A 7,586-nucleotide genomic window follows, 5' to 3' on the forward strand; every position below is an offset into this window, starting at 1 on the left:
ATCCAGCTCTTATGGATTTTTCTCGGCCTAAAATTGATGACATTCAGTCAAGCATCCTTCATCCGGCTATTCAAGCTAACACCTTTGAAATCAAGCCGGGCACTATTCAGATGGTGCAGAATTCTGTTTCTTTTGGAGGAGCGGCAACTGAAGACCCCAACATGCACATAAGGAATTTTGTCGAGATCTGCAGCACTTTTAAGTATAATGGTGTGACTGATGAGGCTATCAAGTTGAGGCTTTTCCCATTCTCACTGAGGGATAAAGCTAAAGACTGGTTACATTCTGAACCAGCTGGGTCCATCACTACGTGGCAAGATCTTGCGTAAAAGTTTCTGGTAAAGTTTTATCCAATGGCAAAGACTGCTGCTATGAGGAGTGCTCTTACTCAGTTTGCGCAGCAACCTATAGAATCTATGTGCGAGGCTTGGGAACGCTACAAGGAAATGTTGAGAAAATGTCCACATCATGGAATGTCAGATTGGATGGTAATCACTGGTTTTTATAATGGTTTGGGGGCCCAATCTCGGCCCATGCTCGATGTAGCAGCTGGAGGCGCCTTATCGGCTAAAAGTTATACTGAGGCGTATAATCTTATCGAGACGATGGCTGCAAATGAGCATCAAAACCCAACTCAGAGAATGATGCCAGGCAAGGTAGCAGGTATTCTGGAAGTTAATGCAGCCACCGCTATTGCAGCCCAGCTCCAAGCACTATCAATGAAGGTTGATTCTTTGGCTACGTATGGAGTTAATCAAATAGCTATGGTTTGTGAGCTTTGTGCAGGTTCTCATGCTACGGATCAGTGTTCTCTTGTCAACGAATCTGTTCAGTATGTGAATAATTATCAGCGACAACAGCAGCCTGTGCCAGCGACCTATCATCCTAACAACAGAAATCATCCAAATTTCAGCTGGGAGAATAATCAGAATGCTATTCAGCCAACATATCAGCAAGGAGTAAGTAAACAGTTTAACCCACCTGGATTCCAGCAACCACAGCAGTATGCTACAAGGCAATCATATCCTCAACAGGGAAGTGCAGCTGCACCTACTAGTGCTGATTTTGAGGAACTTAAGCTATTGTGCAAGAGTCAGGCGGTTTCTATCAAGACCTTGGAAAATCAAATCGGTCAATTAGCCAATGCAGTGCTCAATCGTCAACCTGGCACTCTTCCCAGTGACACGGAAGTACCAGGCAGGAAGGAAGCTAAAGAGCAAGTCAAGGCTATTACCTTAAGGTCTGGAAAAGTAGCTGATGCTGAAAAGGCAAAAGAAGTCGAAGCTGAAGTTAGAGATGAAGAATCTAAGCAAAAGGAGAAAGTGGCGGAACCAAAGAAGACTACTGTTGAACACACTCTGCCTGAGGCTAATACAGGGGAGAAACAGCTTTATCCTCCACCACCTTTTCCTAAGAGATTGCAGCAACAAAAGCTGGATAGACAGTTCGGGAAGTTTCTGGAGGTGTTCAAGAAACTTCACATCAATATACCTTTCGCTGAGGCGCTGGAACAAATGCCTAGTTATGCGAAGTTTATGAAGACTATTCTTTCAAGGAAGGTGAAACTGGATGACCTTGAAACCGTTGCTCTCACGGAAGAATGCAGCGCGGTTCTGCAACAAAAGTTACCACCAAAACTGAAAGATCCAGGAAGCTTCACCATTCCTTGCACCATTGGCAATCTAACTTTTGACAAGTGCCTTTGTGATTTAGGAGCAAGCATTAATCTGATGTCGTTGTCGATCTTTAAAAAGCTGGATCTGCCTGATCCAAAACCCACATACATGTCGCTACAATTGGCGGACCGTTCCATTACTTACCCAAGGGGCATAGTTGAGGATGTGCTCGTCAAGGTGGATAAGCTCTTCTTTCCTGCTGATTTTGTTATTCTGGATTTTGAGGAAGATAAGAAGATTCCCATAATCTTGGGGAGGCCTTTCTTGGCTACTGGCCGTACCTTGATAGATGTGCAAAAAGGGGAACTTACTATGCGGGTCCAAGATCAGGATGTGACCTTCAACGTATTCAAGGCAATGAAATTCCCTACAGAAGATGAGGAGTGCTTAAAAGTGGATGTTATTGATTCTGCGGTTACTTCGGAACTCGATCACATGCTAATGTCTGATGCATTGGAAAAGGCCTTAGTGGGGGATTTTGACAGCGATGATGAAGATAGCAACGAGCAATTACAATATCTGAACGCTTCTCCATGGAAGCGAAAGCTCGACATACCATTTGAATCTCTTGGTACTTCTGACCTTAAGAATGCTGAAGGGAAGCTCAAACCATCAATAGAGGAAGCACCTACCTTGGAGCTCAAACCATTACCTGAACACTTGAGGTATGCTTTTTTAGGTGATTCATCTACGTTACCTGTTATTATTTCAGCTGACCTTTCAGGTAGTGAGGAAGACAAGCTCTTAAGGATTTTGAGAGAATTCAAATCGGCTATAGGATGGACCATAGCAGACATCAAGGGGATAAGTCCTTCATATTGTATGCATAAAATTCTGTTAGAGGAAGGTAGTAAGCCAACTGTGGAACAGCAGCGAAGACTGAACCCGATCATGAAGGAGGTGGTGAAGAAAGAAATTCTGAAATGGCTAGATGCAGGCATCATTTATCCTATTTCTGACAGCTCGTGGGTGAGCCCCGTGCAATGTGTACCTAAGAAAGGAGGTATCACTGTGGTCGCAAATGAAAAGAATGAGCTCATCCCTACTCGAACAGTTACAGGATGGAGAGTATGCATGGATTATAGAAAATTGAACAAAGCCACAAGGAAGGATCACTTCCCTCTCCCATTCATTGATCAAATGCTTGACAGATTGGCGGGACATGAGTATTTTTGTCTTCTGGATGGTTATTCCGGGTATAATCAGATTTGTATTGCACCAGAGGATCAGGAAAAGACTACCTTCACTTGTCCATTTGGCACATTTGCTTTTCGTAGAGTTTCGTTTGGGTTATGTGGCGCCCCGGCCACCTTTCAGAGATGTATGATGGCTATATTCTCTGACATGATTGGAAATAACGTCGAAGTGTTCATGGATGACTTCTCCGTCTTTGGACACTCATATGATGAATGTTTGAATAATCTGCGCGCCGTACTCAAAAGATGCGTGGAAACTAATTTGGTGCTTAATTGGGAGAAATGTCATTTTATGGTGCGTGAAGGCATTATCCTTGGGCATAAGGTCTCTAGCAAAGGTCTGGAGGTGGACAAGGCCAAGGTGGGAGTCATTGAAAATCTTCCCCCACCTAATTCGGTGAAAGGAATCCGTAGTTTTCTCGGTCATGCGGGTTTTTATCGGCGATTCATCAAGGACTTTTCAAAGATATCTAAGCCGTTGTGCAATTTACTTGAGAAAGATGTGCCTTTCAAATTTGATGATGAATGTTTGGCAGCATTCGAGACTCTCAAGGAGAATTTGATCACGACACCAGTTATTACAGCACCAGATTGGACAGAACCGTTTGAGATGATGTGTGATGCGAGTGACTATGCTGTAGGTGCAGTTTTGGGACAGCGCAAGAAAAATCTCTTCCATGTGGTCTACTATGCGAGTAAGAATTTAAATGGGGCCCAATTGAACTACACCACTACTGAGAAGGAGCTTTTGGCTATAGTCTTTGGCTTTGAGAAATTTTGATCTTATCTGCTTGGTACGAAAGTGACAGTATTCACTGATCATGCAACTATTCGCTATCTGGTTTCTAAGAAGGATTCAAAGTCGAGACTCATTCGTTGGGTGCTTTTACTTCAAGAATTTGAGTTAGAGATCAAAGATAGAAAAGGTACTGAGAATCAAGTAGCTGACCATCTCTCTAGGTTGGAGAATCCCGATTCTACTTCACAAGATAGGACGTTAATCAATGAATCTTTTCCAGATGAGCAGTTGTTTGCAATTCAGGAGGAAGAACCATGGTTTGCAGATATTGTAAACTATCTTGTCAGCAATATAATGCCGCTTAATTTGACATCCGCTCAAAAGAAGAAGTTTCTGCATGAGGTGAAGTGGTATATGTGGGATGAACCATATTTGTTTAGACAGGGAGCTGATCAGATCATCAGGAGATGTATCCCGTTCTGTGAGACGGAGGGGATATTACGAGACTGCCATTCCACGGTTTATGGTGGACACTATGGAGGTGAGAAGACGGTAGCTCGTATTCTGCAAGCAGGTTTTTTCTGGCCTACTTTGTTCAAGGATGCTCATCAGTTTGTTTTAAGGTGTGATCGTTGCCAAAGAGTGGGAAATTTGTCAAGGAAGGATGAGATGCCATTAAATGTGATGCTTGAAGTCGAGGTCTTTGATGTATGGGGAATCGATTTCATGGGGCCTTTTATCTCGTCTTGCAATAATCAGTACATCTTGCTGGCAGTCGATTATGTCTCAAAATGGGTCGAAGTTAAAGCTTTACCGACAAATGATGCAAAGGTAGTACTAAATTTTCTTCATAAGCAAATTTTCACAAGGTTTGGAGCGCCTCGGGTAATCATAAGTGATGAAGGATCGCATTTTTGCAACCGTAAGTTCACTTCTATGATGCAGTGTTATAATGTGAATTATCGAGTAGCTACTGCCTATCATCCGCAAACAAATGGTCAAGCGGAAGTGTCTAACAGAGAGATAAAGCGCATTCTAGAGAAGGTCGTTTGTCCGTCAAGGAAGGATTGGTCTTTAAAGCTCGATGAAGCTGTTTGGGCTTACAGAACAGCATACAAAACTCCACTTGGGATGTCACCGTTTTAGTTGGTATACGGTAAGGGATGTCATCTACCGGCGGAGCTTGAGCATAAGGCCTACTGGGCATTGAAGAAATTGAACCTGGATTTAGATGCAGCTGGTAAAAAAAGAATGCTTCAGCTTAATGAACTTGATGAATTTCGACTTCAAGCATACGAGAATAACAAAATGTATAAGGAAAAGGTGAAGAGGTGGCACGATAGGAAGCTACATCCTAAGTTATTTGTGCCAGGGCAACAAGTTCTGTTATTCAACTCTCGGCTCCGACTTTTTCCTGGGAAGTTGAAATCAAGGTGGTCTGGACCTTCTATTGTCAAAACTGTGTTTCCACATGGAGCGGTGGAAATTTTTGAGAATGATTCGGACCAAGCATTCAAGGTTAACGGTCAGCGGTTGAAGCACTACTATGGGGACATGGCAAACCGAGAGGTGGTTAGTGCCATTTTGTTGACTACTTGAGAAAGGTACGGAACGTCAAGCTAATGACGAAAAAGAAGCGCTGCGTAGGAGGCAACCCATGAATTGTTGTTACAGGAACCCTTAGAAGTTAATAACCTATCCAAAAACACAAAAAAATCAGAAAACAGGGGCTGAAAAAAAAAATTCCAGAGACCCTCTGCGCGCCCGCGCAGCTATGCTGAGCGGCCGCGCAGCTTGCTGCGCGCCCGCGCAGAAATGCTGAGCGGCCGCGCAGGGGTCGAGTTCCAGAAAATTTTTTACAGTTCAGCAAAAAAAAAAAAAAAAAACAAAACAAAACACAAAACCCATCACAGCCCATAAACCCACGAATTCTTTTCCCATTACCCCATGATTTTATCCCTCAACCCCACTCCTAATCTAATTTAACCTACTCCACACCCTATATATACATACACCTATCCCACATATCTCCCACAAACTTCCTACACTTAAACCCTCTCATAAACATCAAAAATCAGTTCTTACACACTTTTATTCACAAATCAATGGCACCCAAGAGAGCACGCACTATTGACAGCAGCAGCACAGTTCCTACTGCTGATTCATCAAGGGGTACTGCTGCAAGGCCTCGGTTAACTGACAGAGCTGCGGAGGAGGAGTACACTAGGCTGTTGGGGAAGCCAATTCTGAAGGAGAGGGGGTTTTTACCATCAGGGAGGGATGGTGAGTTGTTGCCCATGATTGCAGAGAAGGGGTGGATAGCTTTTTGTGAGTCACCCGAAGCAGTACCGATGAGTGTTGTTCGTGAGTTCTACGCGAACGCGAAGGCTGAAAAGAATGGGTTTTCTGTAGTTCGTGGGCTGACGGTTGATTATCATCCTGCGGCGATTCGCTGTGTGATTGGACAGCGAGAGAGGAAGCCCGAGGAGGAGAACTGGAATGAAAAGACTGCTGAGGATTTTGACTTGGATTTGATTTGTGCGACTCTCTGTCGACCGGGCACAGTTTGGAACCGCAGTCCAGCCAATAATGAGTATCGTCACTTTCCGGCGATCGCCATGAACAGGTATGCCCGTGCATGGAATGCATTTATATGTGCTAATATTTTGCCTTCTTCACATGCACACGAGGTCACAGTTGAGAGAGCACAGTTGTTATGAGGAATTCTGAATGAGGAATACTATGTGGACCTTGGTGAGTTTATCTACCAAGGAATTCTGAAGTTTTTGAGGGGACAAAAGCATATGAACATCCCTTATGCATCCACGGTTACGAAGCTATGCCGAGCAGTAGGAGTGAACTGGCCAGCTCATGAGCAGTTGCAGTTGCCAGCAGCTCCGATAGATTCTGGCACTCTGAATGGGATGCAGGAGTGGACCGGTGGTGAGCCTGAGGAGCATGGGCTGGGTTATCATCTTCCAGGAGGATGTCCAGCACGAGGTGCTACTATGGCTAGGCCAGGGCATGGTGAGGCTGGTTCTTCGAGAGCTCAGGAGGGTGCTGGGATGGGTGATGCTCAGTATAGGAGGCTTTCACGGTGGATGGATTCCATGTATGAGACGCAGAGCAGGTTTACTCAGGAGCTCACTCTTGCGTTAGGGACTGCTTTTCGAGGCCTTGGAGCTGATATCCAGTGGCCAGTTTTTGGTGAGGACTCTGCATACCCGCCGCCTGATACTCCACCCACTGAGGGTGATGATGATGATGACTCCGAGTAGGTATACCCTGTGTTCCTTTCTACTACCTTCACTGGGGACAGTGAAGATTTTAAGTTTGGGGGTGGTAGTTAAGGAATATTTTATGTGTGTCATATAGCTGCATATTCATGATAGTTAGTTCATATAGTTGCATAATTTTTGCCATATAGTTTTTTTTATATATAGCTTTATTTGTTTGTCATATCATATAGCTCATGCATATACCATGATCCCTTTTTATCGACTGAATTGTGATATTGATGCGAGTGAAGTGATAGCATTAAAGTGATATTAAGTTGTGTAGGTTGATATGCATGCTAGAAGCACTTGTATTTTCACTAAGTCTTAGAGAATGCTTAAGGGCTAGATTGTTGTTATAATCTGATTATTTTCGAGGATAATCTATTTATTATGCTTAGAATTTGATAATAGGTTCTTAGTGGTAAAGGCATGAAAAAGAAAAAAAAATGGAGTAAAAATGGAATTTGTTGCTAGTTGTGGCTAGGCGTCAAATGGCTAGTAGCCGGCTCGCATGTTATGCGAGTAGTCTAGGGTTGAGCAAGATGGAGCGAAACGCACTTGCTCAGAAGAGAAAAAAAAAATTTGCATAATTGATCAAGAGTGGGCTCTTTGGTATTCGAGTTATTAAGTTCTTAGGGGACTTTGTGCCTAGTGACCTAAGGCTTTTAGAGTCTGGGATCCGCTAACCTAACGCTCG

At 43.7% G+C, this 7,586-nt stretch overlaps 1 non-coding gene across 1 annotated transcript; it reads right to left on the reverse strand.

Moving 5' to 3' along the window:
• Positions 1–368: 368 nt before the first annotated feature.
• Positions 369–475, reverse strand: LOC141722167 (small nucleolar RNA R71). The gene has a single exon (XR_012575193.1). It is a non-coding gene; the product is annotated as a small nucleolar RNA R71 (small nucleolar RNA).
• Between the last annotated feature and the right edge of the window lie 7,111 nt (positions 476–7,586).

Source organism: Apium graveolens, chromosome 4 (assembly GCF_009905375.1).
Source record: "Apium graveolens cultivar Ventura chromosome 4, ASM990537v1, whole genome shotgun sequence".
NCBI lineage: Eukaryota > Viridiplantae > Streptophyta > Magnoliopsida > Apiales > Apiaceae > Apium > Apium graveolens.